Here is a 12,098-nt window from a genome sequence, read left to right as displayed (position 1 = left end):
CAACTAACTCCCTGCCAAACGGCGAGGGAAGGGGGAGGCGGGACGACGGGGGTAGCCTTTCTCTAGAGCAGAGGTAGTGGGCGAGAGCTGCCAGACGGAGAAGCAGCTATACCGGAGTCGGTCTCCGGACCCCACTACACCCCTTCCCGCCCCCGGCCATGAATGGCCGCCTCCTTCTCCCGGCTTTCCATCCGCAGCTCCCCCTGCCAGGCCGGTGGTGGTGGTGGACTGTGCGGGTCCCCTTACTCTTAGCACGCACTTTAGCACCCGCCCACGCTCCATTGTAAACGCTCCGCATTGCCCAACCCAACCCCTGTTTGTTCAGCGAGGCGCTGGCAAGGCAAACACACACAACTGAGTCACAGGCAGAATTCTTGCCCACGACGGCCACACAGAATACAAAACAGACCCCCTGCCTGTCTCTCCACCCCGCGCCGCCACAAGCCACAGACGCACTCGAACTCTGGGACAGACAGGGGCGCTGGTGAACCAAAACAGGGGCAGGCACAGTGTTGGGCACCCCACTGGAACTCAGTATGTCAGGGACTTCGTGGCCTTATATAAAATTGGGCCACACGCAATCCGAAGCACAACTACACAGCTTCCCGCGATGACTTTCACAAGTAGGATACACTTTATTTCCGGAGCTTCAGTCCCCGCACACTAACCCACTCTGTACCCTCGGACACACTTGGCGGCTGGACTTCACGCACGCGCGCTAACTCCTCCCCTCCGTCAGCTCTCCCCCTGGCTCCGCCCCTCAAGTGGACATTCGGCGAATCTCTCGGTCAGCCCCGCCCAATCCCTCCATGCCTCCATCCCTAATTGGACGCTGGCCTCTATTGGCTCCTCCCCTCGGCGACGCGGTCCCGCTTCCCTCCGAGTCACAGCGCCAAGGGGGTGGGGTTGGGCGGGGCGTCGGCTCCCTATTGTCATGGAGACGAGAAGCCGACGGCGGCGGAGGCGGGCGCACCCGGGCTCGGTTGCCTGCGAGCCGGCTGAGACTGAGGCCGAGCGGCCGGGCCCGCTCGATCGGGAGGGAGCGCGCAGCTGGCCAGTGGTGGCTTTGCGGGCAGGCAAGGGAGCTGTCCTCTCGGGCTCCAACTAGGCCGGGTGGTCGCGGGGAGCGTCCCCGCCCCGCTCCCTTCGCTCCCGCCTCTCGCGGCTCTGGTGCTCCTTAGCGCCCGCCCCCGGCTCCGCCCGCCGCCGCCGCCGCCGCCGCCGCCGCCGCCGCCGCAGCCCCTCGCGCTAACTAACGGTCGGTAGCGGCCCGCGCGCGCCGCCCGCCGGGGGCTCGCGCCAGCCACGAGGGAGCGTCCGCGGCCCGCGCGCCCGCGCGGCGGAGGCGAGGTGAGTCCCGGGTCCTCCATCCCGCCGAGTGCCCGCCCCCGGTCGCGGCCGGGGACTCCTGCCCCTCGAGCGGCGTCCGCGTCCCTTCGTGGACCGGATGGACGCGGCGGCGCCCCGCGCGCCGCCGGACCCCCGGCGGGCATGGGCCGGGTGAGTGTCGGGCTGGCCTCTCCTGAGGTCCCGGTCCGCGGGCGGGCGCGCGTGGGCGTATCCCCTTCACCCACGCGCGGCCCCTTCACCCTTCTCGGCTCTCGTCCAGGATGCCGTTTTCTGAAGGTTTGTGCCACCGAGAATCGGAGTCTGTCACACAGACAACCTCATTACATCATTCTGCCACTCTGGGCTGCTAGGCTCTCCGCCCCCCCCACCCCCCCCCCCACCCCCCTTTCCTTTTACTGTCTTGTTTTTGGTGTCAAGGACTGGAGAGAATCCTGAAAGATTTTGAAGCATTTGGAATTTATGGTTCTGTTGCTGTGGTTGTCACCTCCGCTCTGCGTCAAATTTAAGACTCATTTCTTTAAGGATGTCTCTATTTTCTGCTTTATTTGCACATTGATGGCTCTGCTGCTCGGCTGACCACAGCCGCCTGGCCCGGCGTCTCAGACTTGTGTTAATACTTGAAATGGAAGAACTGATCATTAGCAGGCAGATGGGATTCAGATAGCATCTGGCGGGTGTTCTTGGAGTTCATGTGAAAGTTTTCACGTTTTTGCTGACAAACACGAGGTTTTTACCTTTTGATCTTGGTCGTGGTGACGGTTAAGGTCCCCTCTCCCCTCCCTTTCTTCTCCCGTTTGGGAACCTGCTTACTTGTTAGCTGTAGTTTCACTAGTCTCTGGTCACTGAAGCTTTCTCCCCCAGCAGAGGTGGGAGCTATCTCCCTCTTATTTCAGATTACCAAGATGACTCTTTTTCTTACGGGGCAGGGCGTGGGGGGGATTACTCTTGCGTTCGTACCTTTCCTGAGCATTTAACTCACACACTAGGGGTAGATATGCCCTGATTGTTTTTTTGACGTAGGACTTAAAAGAAATTCTGCCTTTAAGCCTCCCTAAAGGTTTATTGGTTTGTCGTGTCCGCACGGATCCAGTTATGCCTCACTCTTAACATTTAAAGCTTTTAAAATAAGATCCACAATTGTATTGCCAGGACGTGGCCGCAGACCTTGTTTTTCGAGTTTTGGCTATACAGTTGTCGTTGTGCAAATGAAGTGCAAAAGAGGTTATTCCTGTTTATTTAGTGTAATAGCTGTTTACAGTTAAAACTTTAAAGACTCCTAAAAGTAGGTCTGCTGTATTTTAAAGATCTCATCATTCTTGTGGGGAGAGACACGACACCGGCACCAGGAAAGGCAACAGATTGCTTCTGTCATATCGCTTTGCTGTTTTGGAGTGTACTTAAGGGATTATGATTGATAAGGCTGTCTTGCCAGTGAATGTTGACACAGGTGTGCATCGTTATCTTCATTAAGATCCTGAGAACACGTTGTCTATAAAATGGTGACATAAGAAGGGCGGCATGTTTTGGTACAGTTTTGCTTTGGGAGAATTTAATTGCACTTGAAACCCGTCTTTGAGCTTCCAGATTGTGTGAGCACTTTGGCAACAGAAGTTTTAGAGAGAAAGGGTAGGTTCGTGTTAAGTGCTCTGGCATGTGGCAGTGCTACTTGTGGCTTTTTGGCCAGTGCCTTTGTCAGCTTTCTTTGTGCTCCATCTTTGTGGAGTGATGGTTACTAATTTAGAAAGAAAAGCATACATGGGACAGCCTCGTGTGAAGCACACATTTATTAGTGTGCAGAATCAATCTATAGATGTGCGCTTAATGTGCACAATCAAGGATCTAATTGAACTGTAAATATATGAGAAATTCATGCCACTTTATATTTGGGGAAAACCGTCTCCTAGAATGTTTTCATGGTGTAAAGGAGTTTCTCTCTTCATATTATCAAGTACTTACCTTAGTTGTTTATGGAATGCCTTTTTTTTTTTTTTAATTTCCAGAAATAGAAAAAAAAAAAAAAAAACAACTGTTTTGTTTCTTCCAAAATGTTGTCCGCAAATTCGAATTATGAGCCAGTGGAAATAGTGCGTTTAGCCTCTTATTAGCTTAAGGATCTGGACCATAACCTGGGTGACCACTAAAATAATATTACTCTCCTTTACTTCCAATTTCTGAATGCAAAAACAATAGCAAGACGGATGCTGCTGATTATATTACCCTTGGCTTACCCAGCACCTAATACCCTTTAACATAAGTATTGCATTAAGATCCCCGCCCCCCCCCCTTTGTAGCTCATGATTTCCTGGAAGCTGGCTGTCCATCAGTGTGTACGTAAGATGTGTGAGTGTTTTTCTTTAATATTCAAACTCAATGTGGAAAGAGGCAATGACAGTGGAGGAGGCCATAGGCATATGATCGGAGAAGCCAGGTGGAGTCACAGCTCCTTCGTGACTCCAAGGATAATTAGCTGGCTAGAATTACATGGTAAACTAAAATCAGAGAAAGGCTTATTTAGATTTGTTTGCTAAAACTAAAACAAGAGCATTAATTTTGACATAATTGCTTTCCTCATCCCCCAACTCTCCCCCTGAAGATTTTTGTTCTGGCAGCTCAGATCAGCATCCCTGTGCTGTTGTCCGTGTATTCTTTTCAAATTTTATATGCTGTATTAAAAGAAATCAAGTACAAGTGGGAGCTAATTGCCTATTGTCTGTTGCAATGAACAACACCAAATACTTGCTCACATATTTCTGCATTATAGAAACCTTAGGAAAAATGTAAGTTGATAACATGCAAGTAAATGCAATCATGTAGTCGTAAGTGAATTAAATTAAACGTGGCCTTTAAAAATAGAAATACGAATTAACTCTGAGATAGCGCGGCCTTTTTTGTGGTGTTAACAGCTCACTATCTGTGTGTATTTTCCTACAATTTCTACATTTTATTGGCTCCTTTATTTCTAACACCTTTTTGGTATATTATTAGCTGTTTTGTAGAGAACAATTCTGCTTAAAAGATGCAACCGATGTACCTCCAGGAAGACGTACAATCCCGGAATTGTTTTTTGCTTGTTCAGTAATGACTGTGGTTTGCTGTCACAACACAGTTCTGAAGTGTGATACTTCTAACTTATTTCCACATAAATGTGCAGGATTTTTATAGCTAGAGTATACCTAAGCACCAGTTTAGCTTGGCAAATTAACTTAGATGCTTCAAAATTGAAAACCAGTATATTCTAATGTAGTTTGAGTTTAAATCTTTATTAGTGAGGATGCACTTAACATTTGTTCAGGAGAAGGAAATGTAATTTTCTCCTGCAGTTGTCATTTACGTAATTCATTTTTTCCAGCCTTTTCTCGGGCTAATGATATTCCACACCTTGATACAGCCTTTATTTGTTTATTTGGCATAATATGGAGTGATACCTTGGAGGAAATTAGATTAGGTATTCATACCTAATATCCCCAAAGTATTTAACTAGCCTGCTGTGTTTCTTGAAACAGAATCATTTCCATTTTTGTGTGCAGGTTATAAGTATGATGCTTCCCTAATACATTCGGATGTTTTCAGCCAAGTTGACTTCTGAACTATGGGTTTCCTCCAAATGTTGGCTGAATTTTTTCCTTACGTATCCCCAAGCTCATCTGCAAGTGAATGTCTGCAACACAGTGTGTGCGTGAAGTAAACCCAAAATAGCCTCCGCGTTGGTTTTACCAAAGTATTTATATTGGTAATAGGAACTAAGTCAGAATACAAAGAATGTCACTTGAGGCCTTTGATTATTAAAATTTTACTAAATGCATTAAACATTCAGTAAAATAGAAAAATGTTTGGTTCGTGGAAATACACTGAGTAATTTATTTTTAATGATGTCATTGGATGGGGACATTTATAAACTCGGTGCTTTTCTTGGAAGTCAAGACTGAGCTTCTATTTGATAGAAATGGAATCGTTATTTAAAGGAAATGATCTGTTTATGCCAAATTAGAGTTTTTTGATTATTTTCATTACCCAGCTCTTTTAAGAATAAATTTTATGGGAGTATCAGCTCCAGGCATGAATACTAAACCCCTTTAATGCGAGGTGTGTGTAAAACTTGTCATTTCTCATCAAAATAGGGGCTGCTGAATACAAGCAGATGAGAAAAGTAGGGGAAAAAATTATTTTGCAGAATATTAGTGTCGTCTGTTGGGGAGAGCAAGGGACTGGATTCAGTGATAAAGAACATTTTGTTAATCAAGTAAGAAAAATGGTTGTATGACCAAAGAAAAAAAAGACTAAACAGAAGGCAACCCTACTTAGTACAACAAATGCTTCTCTGAAAACTTTCAGAGAGGGTAAAGTGACTTTTAACAGAAGATAAAGCACTATACAATTATTTTTAAATAACACAGTGCATTCCCCTATCTCTGATTGGGTCTTACGGAGACGAGGTGTCAGGTATGACCAAAAGGGGACGCGTCACAACAAATTCGAAAATACACAACCCATATGTAAGGAAAATGTTAAGCAGGGGGCAGCCTGATTCCTCCTCTCTGTTTGCCTTTAAAGCCTAAACTTTTGTGTGGTTGTTTTTATCCACGTGTAAAGTTGTTGAATTTAAAAGCCAGAGATTGGGCGAGATCCCCCCCCTCCCAAGCCTAAAATAGGAAAAATCTAAACATATATGCACATTGGTTTTGTTTTCTGTTGCCAGCCAAGATTTATTATGAAGATTCGTATTTCATGTATATTAGTGCTGTCCAGATGTCCTGAAACTCGTATCCCTTTTATATCACATAGGTGTGTGTGTGGGGGGGGGTGGGGTGTGTGGGGGGGGGGGGTCCCCGGTTTAAAAAAAAAAAACTACGAAGAAAACACGTCCTTTCAACAGTAATGAGTTCTGGTTGATTCATTGAGAAGGTTGTACTAAGTGACCTCCAGTGGAAATAGCGAGGGTATGCTTTCTGAGAGATGTGTCATTCAGGAACAAAATCAATTGAAGTATTGGTAATTAAACTGTAATTCCATGAAGGAAGGAAGTGGCGGGAAAGACGCAGCTAACTATTGCTGTTTTTCTTTTTAAGAATCCGCAGTTCATAATGGAGCTAACTGTACTGGCTGTCGGAAGGAGGAGATTCTGAAGATAGGGAGGTAATATTATCTCTTTTAAAAGAATACTTTCCTCTGTAATCCTGAGCCTTTATTACATATAAGAACTTTATCTACCAGACAGCAAAGTCTTTAAATGCGGGGTATGGAAGGATCTGATTTGCCCGTGCTGAGTTGTGAGCTGCCGCTCCCAGGGCTGCGGGCTGTGCCGGGAGAGCTGAGAAATCTCAGCCAGGCATACTCAGCACCCTTAAAATAGCTTCTTTCTGAGAATTAGAGCTGTGATGGTGGCCTCCCCAGCGCAAGCAGACATCATTCTGGTTTGTGGCTGGTGTGCGTGCGTTCAGCGTGTTGCTTCGCCGTCTTCCGTGTTGCCTTCTCTGCAGGGCGATATGCTGCCAGCCTCGACCAAACTCGGAGCGGGAGACTTGGCGGTTGACAAGTGGCTCCAGAGCTCTGCCAGGGAGCGAGCTGGGCCCAGCCTGGGCCGCTCCAGTGCAGGGGTGCGCGCGCGCGCACACACACACACGCACACACGCACACGGGTCCTGTTCCTCGTTCACCCCTTTCCGTCCCTTTGCATTTTCCTCGTAATCCCGGGCTACGGGTCACATTTTCCTTTTCCTCTCACTAGGTTGGCCTGCTGCTTCCTCTGCAGCTGTTGCAGAAATTCACACGGAATGGAGGCCTGGGTTGTGTTCTGGATGGTATCTTTGATAATTGACCCGTGTGGGTTTTTTTGTCATTCTCAAACATCCAATGTTAGGGTTAAAGGACGAATCTAAGATCCTCGAAGAACAAAATTTGTGCTCGGTTTGTATCAATAAGAAAAGCTTCTGTCTTCTCGAGCTGGGTTGCCATGTGGAATATGCAGGTGAAATTAAAAACGGGGTAAAACCCCTTTATAAAAGACCAGTGACTGTGTCTGAGAATGTTTATATAGGCTTAAGTTGTGGAATGGTATTTCTATCTGTTTTCTTTCCTTCTTGAGACAAACGATACACTTTTCTAGTCACCAAAAATATCTACTTCCTGAATTATACCTATGGAAGGATATTAATGGGACAATAAGGGGTTTCATGGTGTCCGTCCGATTATATAATTAGGAAATCCGTAAGCAGTGTGGTAGCTAAAATCAAGTTCTTCCATGAAAGGGGCTAGTGTGCATTTAAAAAAAAAAAAAAAACCTGCAGAAAGAAGGCTCTTTAATCTTTAAATCATACGATGTATTTGGTTAACACAACAAGAAAGGGAAGTATACCAATCTCAGATTCTTGTATTGATGCCTAGGTAGAGGTTGTAAGCCAAGGAAGCCGTTAAAATGCCGCCTGGAAAAAAATGGTGATATCAAAGTGATTACTTGGAAAGCAGTTTACATTTACAAAGCGATTCACTATTATGACCTTGACCAACTTTTACACTTCAGACACTCGGGTTATTCCTTCCGTTTTTAAAATATCAGTCTAGAGCTTGTGTGCAGAACGCAAGGGTATTTTCGAATTGACTGGGTCGTGCTGGTCGTCTTAAAATCAGCTACAGTATCACAAAGTTGAAATGTAATATGTATTAATAGAAGGAAAATATAAAATTTAATATCCGGGCAACGGAGACCTCTAAACCTACTTTAAAAGTATAATCTTGACATCTATGACACTATTTTTTGTCTTTGTTATATGGGTAGAATTATGGATGTTCTACAATCAATCCAGATGTCTTATTTATTAATGCTAAATTTTATTCTCCATAACGGACATTTGGAATAAAAGGTGTAGGTGGGAGAGTCAGATTTTGAGGCATAGGCTAATTTTTTCTTAAGCATTAGTACGGAGAAAAGCCGCCTTGATTAATGTAGGCCTGTGAAAGAGGGCAGGTGAAAGTGTTTTCAGCTGAAATTTACTAATGCAGCAACCATTTAAATTAAACGTTTGTTAACATAACAGCGATGGCGTTTTCTCCTCCTCCTCCTTGTGGTTTTGTCCAACTAGATGTTACAGTGGCAGTTGCACTGACTGTTAAGTGTTTAAATGATGACACCATTATGTGAAGTGATTTTGAAATGAGAGATTTCAGCCAAGAATTACATCTGCTCCCATCTCCTTCAAATCATACTCTCTGGCAGTACAGATTATGATTGATTTGTTTGTGACAGATTGCAGGAAACAGTCATTGATTTTTCAATATTTTACCTTAAAATTATTTACAGTTGTAACCATGGGGAGGTATTTCCATGGGCTGTCAGCCCTTGAAAGACTGGGATAATATTCCCTGCTCTCTGACAAGACAAATTACCTGTAATGAGTGCAGTAGCTGAAGGGTATACTTTTATTTTAAAATATGTCAATAACCCCAGTGACTAAACGAATATTGATTTAGCATAATGAAGCCTGAGTAATGTGAAAATGAGCTTTTTCCAGGAGCCTGGTAAAGACTTTCTTTTTAGCTGGTTGTAAGAAGCTTTCCATTCTTTTCAACTAGCTCGTGGAGATAAGGAGTTTTCTGTGCAAACCTTCAGGAGTGATAGTGTTTGTTTGTGATAACAACCAGGGGCCAAATATTTTGCCCTTCCTCTTATCGATCCGTTTTTCACATCTTATTTGGAGTCTTACCTTTAGTCATGGAATTTGATTTGCTTGATCTTCTGTTTTACCCGACTTCGTATTTTCACAATGGCGACACATTTCGCATGGGCACCTCCAGTACCGAATATTAAAATATAACTATGTGTACAATCATTCGTGGATGACATAATAATTATCTTAAGACATTTCAAATGGGTTATTGTAGTATTTAATGTGCCATATTTTATGGTAGAATAATTCCCAGTCCCTGGACGTCAGCTTGCTTTCAGTGGGAATGAAGATTAATTTACTCAGGCATCAGTGCATATTTTCGTTTTTGTCCGACTCCCCCCCCCCCTTTTTTTAAATGGAATTCTCAACTTTTTATGGATGAAGATCCCATTACATAAGGTCTTTCAAACCAGCAATAATAGTAGCAAAGTATATAGCTGTATTTTGTAGTCCATCAAGGAGCCTGAAGACTGGGTGCCTGAATAAGTATCTTCATATCTAACTTGGTAAGGAGAAAATAGGGTAAACATTGCTGGTAATACATAGCGGAAAAGTCAGTACTTGAACAAGACGTCAAACTGATACTCATGGAAATCCAATGTATTTTCGGGAGAATTAATAGTAATAGAATCTTATTAAAAGCAGTAGGCAAAGTCCCTTTAAAAAGTAGAAATGAGTTCCGATTGAAAGAAAATTCAGATGGCTCTTGGGGACTGCTAGTTCTCTTGCAGGATGCCATTGGAAACGTTACAATAAAAGGAAAAATATAAACATCTCTTTCGATGGAAAAAAGGATAGACTCTGGAACAAAAAATTATCGTCGTCCCCCCCCCCCCCCCCGCCCCAAGAATTTACCTAAGGGCGTGGAAAAGAGATGATCTTTGTCATCTGTCTCAGTATGCTCTACAGTAGACGCGATGCTTTAGAAAATACTCACCCCATGGTTTCGGATGCTGTAAGATTGGATTTCTCCATCCCCGCCCCCCAATTCTTTCCCTCTTTCTATAAACAGACCTTTGAAAATAGAAATGTGAGGGCTACACCATCATCATATATGAAACTGGTAGCCCAGATTCTTCAATCACTAATTTGCTGTGTACTTTTTTTGAAGTTGATGGAGCATCTGATCAACTTACCCATAGACAAGGCGATGTCTGTAGGTATGCCTTCCAGAAAAAGAAATGAATATAGATTTTATTTTTCCCTCAGTAACTTTTTTTAAAGAAAGCGTATTTTTTTCGGACAAATCGAGGCTGAGGAAAACATCTATATTGTTGGTTAGTTTATTTTGGAGTTAAATAATAAAGGTATTGTATTCAGCACCTCTTGACCCCATCGTGTAGTTTAAACGTTGTGTTCATCTTACAGTGTGTGGGTATAGCTACTTACGTGAATGAAGTTCTGATAAATATGTAGGTAGAGTGGAGCTTTTTCTGGGGAAATTACTCTCTTCTGGATACTAGGCCCTTCTCCATGTTTATTTCCCTTGAAAAAAATACGCTGCCGTTGTTCTTCTTTAGGGAAAAATTATTTCCGTAGAGTGTTTTTAAATCATGCAAGTCATTGCCTGGGGTTGGCTAAAGCCTTTATTTTTTGAAAGATTTAAAAAAAAAATCTTTCTCGTATTTGTATCTATTAAGATAAACAGTTTACTTTGCTACGGTGCATACCAATCTACTTAGTTAATTTTTTTTTTTTCCAGAATTCATTTTGCCATGTTTGGTCTGACCTTCTATGATAACTTAATGTAGGAACAAATTAGCATATAATTCTATTTTCCATGTGACCTCAACCAGTTGCAGAACCATACCACCACTTTTGGAGGGCAATTCGATAGCATACGTGGAGTGTAGCATTAAGTGTTTGCAAATGTCCAGCGCATCCTGGCTAACGTGATATCGAAAGTGTCAAAGTTGGCAGTTAGAGGAAATACTCACCCTTATTACTACGGTATTAAAACGCCTCCTAAAGGTAGCATATTTAAAAAAAATTTTTTTAATGTTTTTATTTATTTTTGAGACAGAGAGAGACAGAACACGAGCAGGGGAGGGTCAGAGAGAGAGAGGGAGACACAGAATCCGAAGCAGGCTCCAGGCTCTGAGCTGTCTGTCAGCACAGAGCCCGACGCGGGGCTCGAACTCACGGACTGTGAGATCATGCCCTGAGCCGATGTCAGACGCTTAACCGACTGAGCCACCCAGGCGCCCCAAAGGTAGCGTTTTTTAACTAGTATACATAATTGATTAGCGATTTGTCTTCTCCCAAGCACAAAGCAGTATGGCAAAGTTCAGTGCGGTGGGTGAAGTTTGGGATACTAGACATTGACAGGGACAATGATCATGACAACTAAATGGATTTTTTTTTTTTTTTTTCTTTTAGATTCAGCTGTCGGTCTTTGAAATTTCCTGTGGTCTGTTCAACCTGGATGCAAAGGACATGGAGCAGTCAAGTACGCAAGAGGTCCAAGCGTGTTTTGGATGTTCCCCTTGATAGACTGCAGTATTTTTCCGGTTAAGACCTTCAGCTGTCATGCAGAAGAAGGTTATTCTCTTCTTGGTCCATCCATTTTACTTGAAATGCTTAGTATTGTAGAGTATCACCAAACAGTTTCTGTTTTCATCCGAGCATAGAAAGAATAAAATCAATTCTATACGTTGACTTCTTTTCCAAAATGTCTTTCTTGGATTGAATGGATGTTTCTACTTGAAAAAGAAGGTTCCAAGAAAAATCCCTGTCTCCATCATAGCGACTCTCCCAGCAGTCCAACATCAGTTTCTAATGTGACTCTATTACGCTGAGGGGAGGAAAAAAAAAAGGCTTGCAGGGTATCCATACGTATATTTCACTGCTCTATATTAGTCCCCCTGGAATGGAACATTCTCCTCCAAAATAAATTTAGCTCAACTCCGATACCAGAAGATGCCGCCTTAACTGGCAGATCATTTGTTACATTGTTTGAATATTTGATTTACGTAAAGAAAGGTGCCATCCGGTCCTTTCACAGAGTTATTTGCGTGGACCGAATAATAACGGGTGGCCTTGCCATTGGGAAATTCCTTGTTGTGGCCTGGGGCAGCGGTAGGACAG

The 12,098-nt window shown here is 43.8% G+C and overlaps 1 long non-coding RNA gene across 1 annotated transcript; it reads left to right on the top strand.

Moving 5' to 3' along the window:
* The first annotated feature begins 935 nt into the window (after positions 1–935).
* LOC132690374 (uncharacterized) lies at positions 936–11,669 on the top strand. Its single transcript, XR_009615361.3, has 3 exons — positions 936–1,350; positions 6,417–6,483; positions 11,391–11,669. It is a non-coding gene; the product is annotated as an uncharacterized LOC132690374 (long non-coding RNA).
* The last annotated feature ends 429 nt before the right edge of the window (positions 11,670–12,098 follow it).

This window comes from Panthera onca, chromosome E2 (genome assembly GCF_046562875.1).
Source record: "Panthera onca isolate mPanOnc1 chromosome E2, mPanOnc1 haplotype 2, whole genome shotgun sequence".
Classification (NCBI taxonomy): Eukaryota; Metazoa; Chordata; class Mammalia; order Carnivora; family Felidae; genus Panthera; species Panthera onca.
Note: the sequence above shows the minus strand (reverse complement) of the source record. Positions and strands in the feature narration are given on the sequence as shown.